This window comes from Amphiura filiformis, chromosome 2 (genome assembly GCF_039555335.1).
Source record: "Amphiura filiformis chromosome 2, Afil_fr2py, whole genome shotgun sequence".
Taxonomy (NCBI): Eukaryota; Metazoa; Echinodermata; class Ophiuroidea; order Amphilepidida; family Amphiuridae; genus Amphiura; species Amphiura filiformis.
Window position 1 is genome coordinate 80,271,141 of NC_092629.1, and position 13,997 is coordinate 80,285,137.

At 33.8% G+C, this 13,997-nt stretch overlaps 1 protein-coding gene across 1 annotated transcript in view; it reads right to left on the reverse strand.

Annotated features, from left to right (window-relative positions):
- Window positions 1-12,431, reverse strand: part of LOC140146672 (ileal sodium/bile acid cotransporter-like) — a 39,216-nt gene extending 26,785 nt beyond the window's left edge. Inside the window, exon 1 of the mRNA XM_072168541.1 lies at window positions 12,353-12,431. The gene's annotated coding sequence lies outside the window, so the exon portion shown is untranslated. The remainder of the gene's footprint in view (window positions 1-12,352) is intronic.
- Between the last annotated feature and the right edge of the window lie 1,566 nt (window positions 12,432-13,997).

A 13,997-nucleotide genomic window follows, 5' to 3' on the forward strand; every position in this document is an offset into this window, starting at 1 on the left:
TCCCTCATTTTCAAACCTTTCCACGGATTAAAATATCAATCGATGATCTGTATTCGGAGTGCGCACCATCAGCGCATGATTGTGTTATGATATATATTTGACTCCCTGGAACAGATTGAAAATGAGGTAGTTTCGTAAACTCCTTTTATTTCAAAAATGGAGCGGTCAATTGTCAAAATTCAAAATTCAAAATGCATAATGATAGCTGATATTTATGTATAACCACACTGCAAAAAAAAAGTGAAAACTGAATTAGAACACTAAAACTTGTAACACTTGATGTTAACATATTGTCGTCATTTTGTGAACATGGTGTGTTCATGTTTTGAACACCTAATGTTAAAACTTTGAACACAAAGTGTTCCAAATCCTAACACATTTACATGCAATAGTTCGTCAACATCATCATCATGAGTGAGGAGTGTAAAACTTGAGCAAGGCGGCATGAGGCATACAATGTATATAAATATATTTCATCCAGTAATGTTCTGAAAGCGATTTAATTATTAACTTTGGTTTGCTTGGATTTCACCATTGTTATAGACCTAAGTTAATATATGAAAGGTTATTGAATTCTTTTTCTCCCCTTAACTTTCACCTACATAGCTCTATTGAAAACATGTCGAAAGCATTTGGTCGAATTTCACGAAACTTGCCTCCAAGCCCTTAACATAATTTTAAAACAGAACATTTTAATGGTATAAACAAATAAAATTACATTACAAATGAATATATTTTGTGACAGTTTCTACAGTCATTGTGTCCAACATTTATACAATGTTTGGATGACATTGACCTAAATATATTTGAAAGTTCATAAATGTCTGATTGCTACCTAGTTACGTTACACGTGTGGTGGTAGATATGTGATGATTCTTGGCAGGTATTCCCTGGCCATGTAAACCAATACTAAACACCTAGAAGCGATGCCTGTAATGATTAGCTCCGCAACGTGAACTATAAATGATCCTTATTGAATTAACGGGATTGCATGAACTTGAGATCTAAAGAAACTTTTATTATTTCATAGAATAATGTATATTGACAGAAACGTCTGACTTTTTTGGAAATCCTGTTGTTTTATTTATTATTTTTGTTTTGTTTTGTTATAGCGTCACCCTCGTCACAAATACGAGGTATTTGGGGTATAAGTAAGCTTAGGAAAGGGCAATGGATCAGCAGCACACGTCCCTCGAAAAATAATTCAAGTAGCCCTGACCCCCCAAGTGTACCTGGAATAGAGAGGAGCGCTCCATTTCAAATATTTTCAGAACATACAAGGGTTTATATTTGAGTGTAGGGTTTAAAGTTAGCAGCTAGTTTACATATTGCGATTTGGTAGTTCACAGCATCTTGTGAATGGTAGTGAGCTTTGAGAAAAATGCATTGGTCATTTCATAGCGAGTGTGTAGAAGAATTCTAATATCACCGATACTGTGGTTCTACAGTTTTGTTTTAAAGAGGGCTAAAACAACAACACTTTTGTAAAACATAACTCGTTAACAACAATAAACCAAGCAAAAGTATAATGATTTGATGAACTTTTGCAAAACATCAAAATGTTATTTTTCATTAATATGTTGTTAATTTATTAACACTAAAAGACAAAGAATATGAAGATGTTTATGTTATTAATTATTCATACACTCCTATATCAAAGCAGCCAATCAGAAAAGCGGTTAGAAAAATACGAAACATGTATTGATTGTGTATATTGTGCACTCCGCGTACTACGTGCAGTGTTTCGCGCGCGTTCGCGTCGCGTAGGATTGATTCATTTTTCGGGCGGGTTGATGCATTTATATTTGCTTCTATTTTCCAAAATTTTTAGTGGTAATACGTTGTAAAACAGAAAAAAAAAAACTTTTTTCTTCTTCTTCTCGTGTATGAAATAGGTTAATAAACGCGTTTTACTTGTTGCTCGAGAAATTAGACAAAATAATGCACTTACGCTGATGTTGATGCGTCTAATGCACGACCCCCTTCGGGGCTCGTGCATTAGACGCATCAACATCAGCGCGCGTGCATTATTGTGTCTAATTTATCTCCCAAAAAGTAATACGCGTTCATTAACCTATAACACAAGATAGTGTTAAAAAGACACATTTAACACTATCTTGTGTTGAAAACATAAAAGTAAACATTCAGGAGCAATTGGAATAATTTCACAAGAGCGAAATGAAAATGATTGATTCGCTCTATGGTATCTTTGAAGGCCTGTCCTATCCCCGGGTAAGGTGCAGGAGTAAAAAATTTAATATCACTTTAATGCGCGCAAAGGATGGATCTACGATTAGCTCATGTCGTTTGGGCGTACAACCCTCCCCCTTCGTTGTTCTAGGGTTAAAGCATATACTTCCTGTAACACAAGGCGTACACAATATTATACCCAAACATACCAACAGCTGAGTTAGATCAAAAATTGCGTAGTATTCTATAACGTAAAAATAATATTATATTTCAATGAAAATCATAATTGCGCTGAAATGATCACCTTCTTAACTCTTCTGTTCTTGATCATGGGCATATACGTGCATTTATGAATTACAGTGACGATAACGCATATGTATTAATCATGGTAATGACACAATTAAGGGTGGACTATATATCAACATGAACCTAAATTCAAGTTCAGTCACATAATGTTTAACCATTTACCAAGTTAATCAACCGTAGTATACATAAACATGATGTACGCCCACATACTCCAGTCCTAACAATGGATGCAACAATACAAAGAAAATAGTTCACTGTTCCTAAGCTGAATTTGGGTGACTACCTCTATTTTTTCCCTCTTTCCAACAGTAGTCTAGTGGTTTACCTATAAATTTAACCTAATATATTACATGCAGTTATTTAATTAAAATGTTAATTCATACTTTCTTAGTTGGGGAAAATAATGAGATATCGAAAGAGAAAGAAAGCCTTTTAAATCTTTGTTATAGATACATTTTGCATTGCTCTGATGTATATAAAAAAGGGAGGTTTACGCTATAACATTTAGATATTGTATATACAATACAATGCAAAGTTCATGTAAGATGTGTAAATTTATAGAATATTGCAAATTAAACTCTTAATTGGAAGACTTACATCATGTACATCATGTTCATCACAAAAAGCTATGTTAACTCGCTTGGCTGAGATTTGTTGCATTACAGATTAGCCATTTATGGTGTATATTTGCAGAAAATCATTTTCAAAAATCCACTGTAACTTTCAAAATACCCTCTCTTCAAAATTACAGCCGGGGTATACAAGCAATTGCGGTTTTTGTGCTATTTGTTTTTTGCTTTAATATGCATCAATGACCGTTGTATATCTCTTCAGGTATGCAAAGTGGATGTATGTTTGAAACTCTGAAACTGTCCATTATTGATTGATTGATTGATTGGTTGACTGATTGATTGATTGATTGGTTGATTGATCGATTGATTGATTGATTGATTGATTGATTGATTGATTGATTGAATAAGTGATCGATAAATGTATTAATTGATTGACTATTTTTAATTGTCTGACAATGTCACTACTTGATGAACGATTAATTGGTTGATTGACAATGTGTTTCAAGCCTTTGCACTTTCGCATCAAAATGATTGTGCTTTTGTATTGTACTATAATTTGGAAAACATGTTTCGATTTTGTTTAATTTTGAATATTAACATTTTTTCAAATTTGGAACTTTTTACTTACCACTATCACCATTGCCACACTTTGTATAAAACTAGTCTACTACCAAGGTATCTATGACACTAGCCTGTAACATTAGCCGCCTCAACATTACAGCAAATTACCAACGCACCTGTAACTACAACTATCGACAGACAATCTGATATTATGTTTATAGATGTGTGCCTAGGAGATTTCAGATATCCTACGTAGTTTACACTATAGGTCTAGTTCTGTCTTCCCAAGCGAAAACGAAGTATCTGATTTGCCAGTTGCTAGTAGATACTGCCTTTTACTTTGAATACAGAACAACATTTGCTTCCCAAAGCAAAGAACAATATACTAGTGTGTCCTGTATTGTCGGGAACTGATTTTTTTTTTGGGTGGGGTGGTATTTTAACGCTATAACATTCTTTTTGAATTTTGACAATTAATCGCTCCGTTTTTGAAATAAAAGAATTATATGAAGCTATTTCATTTTCAATCCGTTCCACGAAGCCACATTATTCCGTCAATGGCAATAGCCGTCCCATGCACTGATGATGCGCCGTGATTAGCACTCCGAATACAGATCGTCGATTTATATTTGAATCCGTGGAAAGGCTTGAAAATTAGGGAATTTCGTAAAATTCTTATATTTCAAGAACGGTGTGGCCAATTATCAAAATTCAGCAAGTATATGTGGCTGTATAGTATGTGATAGCAACCCTATATCTAACAAGAGATATGATATCCATGATCTAACACTCCCCTTAAACCAGGGAAATCGTGCATGCTTAAAAGTAGTCCTAATTATAATCTTACTTCAACTGAACTTCATCAAAACGCTTTAGGGATGAAATCAAAACTCGACCAGCGGTTGACCGTCCGGTTTCTACTGCTCTAAACAATAGAAACCGGACGGAACAGGCGGTCAATCGCCGGTCGAGATTTGTACATCTCTTATAGTTATAGTACCAATAATGTTGCTACAAATTGACACGAAACGCGTGTAAACTATTACACCTGTTATGGTTATGTAACAACGCATCTCTGCAAGACTTGCATATAAACATACACATAAAGCAAGTACCAAAACGCCGGGCCAAAACGTCAAGTCCGACTACCCCTAATCAAGTAAACCAAACAATAATCCCAGAATCCCAAATGAAGTGCTGCATTCTTCAATCAAACATTTCTATATCGTAGATGATATTAGAGTCTACTTCTACCAATTCTACGGGGACATAACGAGAAATATAGTTCATATTACAATTGCCTTGTGGCATAAACACATATTTGCAGAAATTATGAAAGCTTTGGCAACATTTTGAAACTGTCAAATAGTGAGTTGTCTCAGTTACCTCACTTGAGATATGCCGATAAAGGCTGACAGCAAGTGGTTCAGTAATGTTCTTTACGCCTACTCAGGCCCGTAGCCAGAATTTTTGTCGTGGGGGCTACGGATTTTCCAAATAGAGACTCTTTAAAGAGAAGTCTTTATTCTGGTCCAACATCTTTATCCCCTCTGATGGGGAAATTGATTTTTGGATCCTATTTTTAAAATAAATTTTCACCGAAAGTTCACGATTTGTGGTACATTTATCACATTTTTGGCCCAACTTTATTTATTTTTTTACAGATGCACAGACCCTTTGACGATTTATGGGGTGTGTCGCCCCCCCCCCCCGGCTACAATGTGTATTCATGTAGGAGATGCTAACAATCGCCGAAACAACTATTGCCTATACATATCCTAAGCCTGTTGATGCCAGAGTATATGTAGGAAAGTATATACACCTGAATTATATTAAATCACAGTACATTTTGCTAAGAAGTGTACCCATCTTATTGGAAATAACCCGAGAAAGCTACTATGTTTACTCATCATTTCTTTGCAAATAGTTCTAGTAATGACTTTGCAATGCATTAATTTCCGAGTGCCTTTAAAATATGTAATATCCCATCAAACCCGTGCGTGTCACCGTGTATAGGCCATTAAGGGTAAACATTATCTAAATCAATATATTATTCAAAAATAACACTTCGATGTTTTGCAAAAGTCCAATCTGCAAACCATTATACTTTGAAAACTGGATTTATTGTTGTCAATGAGTTATGTACGTTGATGTAAGTGTTGCAGGTGTTTCAGCCCTCTTTACAACATAACTCAAGAACCAGAGAACCTACTAAAGTATATCTGTGATATTTTAATTCTTCTACACACTCGCTATGAAATGATCAATGCAATTTTTGTAAAAGCTGACTACCATTCGCAAGATGCTGTGAACTACCAAATCGCAACAGTTTAAAATAGTGTCTAACCTTACGCCTTTTACGATCACTTTTTACTGGTCTCTTGTTTTGCAGATAAACGATACGGGAAAAGACAATGGTTTTCTGAGAACTTGGTCCGGGAACCTTGTCAGGATAGAACAAAAACATTAGAGTGGAATGTTCGAGCAAATATTGAAGGTCTTCCGATATTTTTGCACTTGCACTATACACATTACGGGGAAAAACCTGCTTACAATAGTAAACATCTCAAAAAAAGTAACTAACAACCCTTAAATAATAACCACTATTCAAAAACGGGTGATTGTATTAGAAATCTGTAAAATGCGTTGGAAGCTGAATTTATTTCTGCACATTTTGACACCTCATTTGCAGCAATTAACTAAATATTGACGTCACAGCGTACATTTAAATCAATGTAACCCAAGATTTGAAAGTTGCAGTAAATTGTATTGATTTTGCATTCAGTGTAATGGAAGGAATTCTGTGTAATGATATCTGGGTGCTTTTGTATTGTAAAAATTTGTATGTAAGTGCAACTTTCAAATCTGGACCTCACTACATTAAATTGACCGATGTTTTATTGTTTTCTGTGCTATCGTATCAAATGAGGTGTCAAAATACGCAGAAATAAATTATGCTTCCAACGCATTTTACAGATTTGTAATACAATAGCCCCTTTTTGAATAATGGCCATTATTTAAGGGGGGTTAGTTACTTTTTTTGAGATGTTTTATATACAAAAACATATGGTATTCGCATTTTCAAGCAAGTTGTACTTTAGGTCTTCGATCACAGGCCTTCAAACACATTGATTTAACTTGTTCAATTGCATCCGATGTTTTTGCACTCCCACGATAACCGTCACATGCGTTTTGGTATATCAATTAAAAAGCATTCACAATGTAATAATATGGAACAGTAAATGAGTGTGTATTGCCTCGTTATTTCAACTACCACGACAACCACCCCTATAAAAATTATTTTCTTTAATTCCGAAAACCGCCAACTCCAGATTTCTTGTCTTTCCCAATAACCGCTGTGTACTCTAAAGTCGGCATGCCCTGAATGAGTTGGTATAGGATATTTAGATATGAATATGATGAAATCGCTTTGCCTAAAGTCGACATCTCTCTTTCTAAAGTATCTCAATTAAAAAGCATTCACAATTTAGTAATATGGAACAGAACATGAATGTGTAATGCCTCGTTTTTATTACTACTACGAACACCACCCCTAAACATTATTTTCTTATTTCCGAAAATCTCCCACCCCAGATTTTAAACCTGTCTTTCCCGATAGTGTGTTTAAAGTCGGCATGCTCTGAATGACTTACCAGGACGGGGATGTTTAGATATGAAGTACTCACCGACAATACACTCCTTTTCCTCTTCCCAAAAACCACCCACCCCATATTTCAAACTTCTCTTTCCCGACACCCAATATTTTAAACTTCTCTTTCCCGAGAACCGCTGTGTCTAAAGTCGGCATAATCTGAATAAGTTGCAAGGACGAGGATGTTTAAATATGAAGCGGGATATGAAGTACTCACCGACAACTACCCCTTGCCGAAAACCGCCCACCCCAGATTTTAAACAAGAAATCGGGCGAATACGGAATGGCACTACATGTACAACCGCTTAATCGCACGAATAGCACATCACTGCACTTGTAAGGCATTTTTCAAACATCATGATCAGAACGGACCAAAATTCATAAACGCAAAATCGCGCGAATACCACTACTTCTTACTTACCAATGGAACAATATGAGTATTATTACCATTTATTGCGTTATCAATTCAAGGTAATGGCAGAATCGCGCTATTACAAGACATGTTAATATAAGAGTGCTGTTATTGTTATTATTAGTTCTCTTTTAAACGTTATACTTCCAATGTAAAGCTATGGGGTAAAAATGTCATCATTGAACGAGCGAAAAGGATGCAGGGATCTCTGATTAGCTTACGTCGTTTGGGCTTAAACACGAGCGTTTTTATTCATACCAGATAAAACAAAAATTAGGGGGGGGGCAACAATGGACTAAGTTAATGGATGGGTATTAGGTTATTGCGTAATGCTAATAACATACTTGTTGTGTATGCCATATGTGTGTTTACAATGAACAGGTCAGGAAGTCATATAGCAATTGAAAATATACCACTAGACTATTATCTAAAGAAATCATATCTTTTGTGTTGATTTTATTATCCCTGGATTTACAAAATAGGAAAATACTTCCACGCATTGAAACCTAAAGCCTTCCTGTATTGCATGGGATAACGTGTATACAACTGCAATTAAAATTTCAGTTTTCAAGTTCACATTAAGTTCATGCAAAGTTAATTTCTTTAAATAATAATTTGGAAATATTTCGGTTTACCAAGATACAAACATTGCTAGTATTAACAATAACGTTCTTATACCAACGCGATGCCTTGTCAGTGTGGTTTTATGCAAAACCTAAAAAGGAGAATAGTATATATGAACTTGGTGTTTGAAATAGGTTAAACAATGTTTGAAATATTTTCGAGTCCAAAAGGAATATTACTACGTTTGGATAATTATATATAATAATAAGAATGTTAGACCGTGTTTATCTAGTGGTGTGGGCGTCAAGTAATTTCATGGTTCTGTATTTGGTAGGTGACGGTCCGCTATCCCTAAAGGACTGCTATCTCTAAGGTATCGTGTAAATGCAATTGGGATAAAATGTTCGCTATTTGTGATACAGAAAATGTTTTCGCTATACCTAAAAATGCTCCGCTGCTTCTAAGGTTCGATATCACTAATTTTAAATAAGGTTTACTATCACGAATTTTAGTTAAGGTTCGCTCCCTCTCTCTTATTTTAAGTAAGGCTCTCTATCAAAAATTATAAGTATAATGTTCGCTATTACTAATTTCAAATAAGGTTCACTATCTCTCATTTTAAATAAGATTCACTGTCTCTAATATTATAGAAATAAAGAATCATTATTAATTATTTATAGATGTACCGCACATTATATACTGAACACGAGTGAAATGTTTAACAATTACAAAATGTATTTTGTACCCAAGTATGACAACACATAAATAAATAATATTATGTAGAAAGCAAAATGTCGCCGACATCTATAGTGATTGGATTGAAGGTTAGCAACTCTTTTAAACTGTTGTGATATAGTAGTTCACAGCATCTTGCGAATAGTACTATTAGTAGTGAACTTTGGCAAAACTTGTATTGATTATTTTATTTCATAGCAAGTGTGCAGTAAAATTCAAATATCACAGATATACTTTTGTAGGTCCTGTGTGTTTTGAGTAATGTTGTAAAGAGGGCTGAAACAACAACACTTTTGTAACAAGTACATAACTCATTAACAACAATAAATCAAGCAAGTTTTCAAATTATATGATATGTAGAATTAACTTTTGCAAACATCAAAGTGGGTTTTTTTTCAATAATATATTGATTTAGATAATGAAAATCAACAACACTCTACCCTTAAGTGTAAATTAGGACATCGTATATAATTTATAGGCCTACTTTAGATTCATTATTAGGCATTTGAAGTGTATTAATGTCCTGGATAATTTTCCTTTAATACACCGTACCGGGGTACTTTCCTTTAAAATCAATTTGAACAGTGAATGACCACTTTTCTGACAGAAGACAGATAAATCTGCACTTTTTGTTTATTCTGAGTGGTATGTGTACTTTTACTAATCAAAATATTATGACGTTTTATTTCAATAAAATGTATATGATTTGTCTATATGCAGCGTGGTTTTAAAATATGTTACAATCTTTAAAAAAAAAGATATTTGAGGTCGCTTTATTAACGAGCATTTATTTATGTCAGTAGAAAACAGGATAATTACCCAGCAAACACAAAACGTTTTCGACATCATTCGCAAAAGGTTAGAAAAGGTTGCCAGAAAACGTTTAAATGTCGGGTTATATAAAGGTCATATAAAGGGTATAAAACGTTTTCATAACATTCAAAAACATTTGTTGATAACCTACTGCAAATACGAGTATTCTAACATAATGTTATTTAAGTGTTGACAAAATATTTGGCAAAAAATGTTTGCAAAAAATATTTTACAATAAGATTTTGAAAACATTTTTCAAATATTGTTGTAGTGTGTTTTCATACAAAACATTATAAAACGTTTCCATGACCTTTATATAACCCGACATTTAATGTTATTAAAACGTTTTTATCTAAACCAAAACCAAAAATATAACATGTTTAAAACTTTTTAAAGACATTTGTATGTTTGCTGGGTACTCAATACAATGGCTTTAATTGCATCCCAAGGAAGGTAACCTGATATATATTAGGAAAATCGAATTCTTTAAAAGTTACGTATAACATAAAAAAATGTTGCCCCTTTCAAAGATTCACGCAAAAAGAACACATAGAAATGTTCCTTGTAAATGTGATAATATGGTTTTACCTATGATTCAATATAGGCTATAGAAATAAGACCAGGTGAATATATTGGCATGGCCAGTAGAGTGAATCTCAAAAAGCTCTTAAATATTTATGTTTCATTTTTTTTAAAATTCAACCAATCTTGCATCAATAACTAAAGGCTCATTCAGTGATTTGCTCATCCAGAATTATAGGTTAATAATAGGTTAATAAATGCATATCACCTGTTGGGAGTGAAATTGTACAAAATAAAGCACGCGTACTGAGATGTTGATGCGTCTAATGCAGGAGCCCCGAAGGGGAGTGCATTAGACGCATCAACATCTCAGTAAAAGCGCATTATTTTGTACAATTTCTCGAGCAATAAGCGTTTATTAACCTATTTCATACACGAGAAAAAACCTTGATCCCGTATTTTTGCCATTTTTATAACAAAAGTGCAACAAAAAATGTTGGAAAATGCAAGCAAATATAAATGCATACACCCTCAAGAAAAATGAACGCGTCCAAAAGCACTGCGCGTACTACGCGGAGTGGCGCCCATGCAATTATACAACATTTATGCAAGGCTAGTAATTTACTAACGATTGCTCTGATTGGTTCTCACTATCTGGGAGTGTATGAATGCTTTTCAAAACATCAAAATGCAGATGTTGACACCTTTGCTAGTGTCAGTGTTATCATAGCATGTTGGCGGTTAAGCCGAAAACCGCGTGTTAAAGACAAAATAAGTGAGATTATATGAATCTGTAATTTGGTCTTTAAACAAGTGGGTCTTTAAACAACCACCAAGTTATACCAACAGAATCAATTTTAATTTTTTGTTGTTGTAAATAAAGTTTTAATGTGAGATAACAACGCGCAAAGTCAAGGTATGATTTCACTGGCTGTCTCCGAATGTTACACTCATAATTATTCTCAACATCGTATTTGGTATCCTCAAGGACCACACTGCCATTGTTTATTATAAACCACAATTAGCATCAAACAATGATTAAGTTTCAAAATGTGGTGAAACTTTATTCTTTTGTATACATTGCAACACCTACCAAGTATGTTTAAAACATGGCTGCACACAATGGTCATGCATGATGGTGCACTGGGCTTGAAAAATTCCTTATGAAATGTAGAATATTGTCTGCTTTCTAAGGACTTGCTGCTTTGTTTTTCTAAAACTATGAATGTTCTTTCATGTGATGATCAAAGAATGTCACAGATTAATTTCATTAAAATCAACTACTGATTATATATGACATATTAACATAACATTATACCATTATAGTATATAGCAAGATATTAATAACAGTGCGAAGAAAGCAATGGGTAAACAGGTAAATGGACAAATTATATACAGTGTGCATATAGACCTATCTCACAAAAAATATTACAAACCAAACCATAGAAAAATGTAAAGACTATATTTCTTTCTGACTCGTAGGTCAGTATAAAATACATTAGTGTTAAAACTATTCAAATTACTCCCATTCCATTAAACATCTACATCCAAAGCCTTGTTTTATATACCATCTCCCTATTTGAAAGCATGGCGTGACTGTCTGACTGCCTAAATTGCTTTTGGTTCAATGTATGGAAGTTGGACCAGGTGAATGTTGTATGCCACAGCAGCAATACATTACAATTTAAAAATATGTTTTCTTTTTCTTTCTTTTTTCACATAAAAACCAAAGCGCTAAGTCACAGTAAACATGGAAAGTAACAAAAATTGCCTTGGCCGACAAATCATGCTACACACTACCAAAGAAAACATACTTTCGATATATCTTTCTTATACTTATCGAAAAAAAAATTTGTAACATTAGAGAACTGGTATTTTACATGTGATGACCCATAAAAACGATATCTCAATCGTGCTCTGCTTAAGCCATTGTCAGTATTAAAAAAATTAGTTAAAGTAAAACACATAAATAGTAAAACTGACAACATGAGTAAAATAAAGCAAATAAACACGAGTTGCTCTTACCTGTAATCAATGCTTGAGAGTTGAGATCTGACCAAGTTGTCAAAAGCAGTGGTACCCAGATATATCACAAGGGACTTTATATCAGCAACAAGTTATACGAATTCCTGTCCGGTATGTAGGCAATATTGAACACCTTTGTAATCAGGTTTTCAGTTGGTCTCTGATTATAACTATCAACCAATCAGATTACAGCATTTGACTAAGATTGAGTTGAGCTTTACACATGTGTCGTTGAAAGTTAATGGCAAGTGGATTGCAAAGTTAGCATGCGATCTGTTTTCATTTAAACGACACACAGAATTAACCAACGTTGGCATGGTTCGGTGGAGTCAAACCGAAGTTAATTCAACTGTATGAAAATGCTTAGTGTGTCTGGTTAAAAGTTAATTTTCACGAATATTTTGCAGTCGAAAAAAAATATAATAATGTTGAAAATATTGTGTGACAGTTTATACATTATGGATTATGATAAAGTTTAAAACGGAAAAAGCTTTAAAATGTGGTGTGGTGATCGTCATTTTATTTCACAATAATCAAACATCGTATTCGCATATTAACAAAATGTGAACAAAAAACTCCGTTGTAAATGACGCCGTTAACTATACAAGTGTAAAAGAACAGTTGACGTGGTTTGGTACGTACCAACTATTTTTTTTCATACTGTTCATACAGGTCACCAATTTCTATAGAGATCTAGTTTTATTTATATGCAGCAAAATAAACAAAACTTTTCGTTTACGGGCCAGCGAATTGCATTCATGAGCATGCAGAAAACGGGAATAATTAACAGAGGGCTCTTGTGGTGCTAGGTGGACATCAAAATGGGATAGATTTTCATTCTATGAAGCCCCCTAAAAAAAAAAAAGAAAGAAAGAAAGAAAGAAAGAAAGAAAGAAAGAAAGAAAGAAAGAAAGAAAGAAAGAAAGAAAGAAAGAAATAAAGAAAAAAGAAAGAAAGAAAGAAAGAAAGAAAGAAAGAAAGAAAGAAAGAAAGAAAGAAAGAAAGAAAGAAAGAAAGAAAGAAAGAAAGAAAGAAAGAAAGAAAGAAAGAAAGAAAGAAAGAAAAAGAAAGAAAGAAAGAAAGAAAGAAAGAAACCCCAAGTCAATACGACCTTTGGTTACAAAGTTACTACAATTTGAACACCGATATACAAAAAGAATGAAACGGAGAAAAAAAAGTTAGAGACATTTTTATCACACCTAAAATACATGTAAATACATAGTTAACTTTGCAACGATACCTTTGGTTTAAGATTTGGCTACGATATTTGGCATAACAAAACGCTAAATCCGAGCTTCTTTGGAATGATTACGATTTTTGAAAATAATTATCGAAGTTGAATGGGGGTAAACAAAATCACTTTTTTAACATTTTCCCTTTCGGAATTTCACCAAAAATATTTTCATGTGAAAGAAGAATTGTTTTTCCCTTCCATTTTAATTTAGTTTGAACCAGAAAGCCACAACTCAGAGTTGAGGCTTTCTGGATAACTGCAATTGGCTATATTTAGATGTGGCTAAGTAGAATTGTGCTATATCTGCAATATGGTGTTTGATTGGGTTAAAGTTTTATGATTGGAAGAATCTGGGGTGCTGATGATTATTTTGGTGCCAACATCTCAAAATGGCAAAAAAATGAGTTAAGG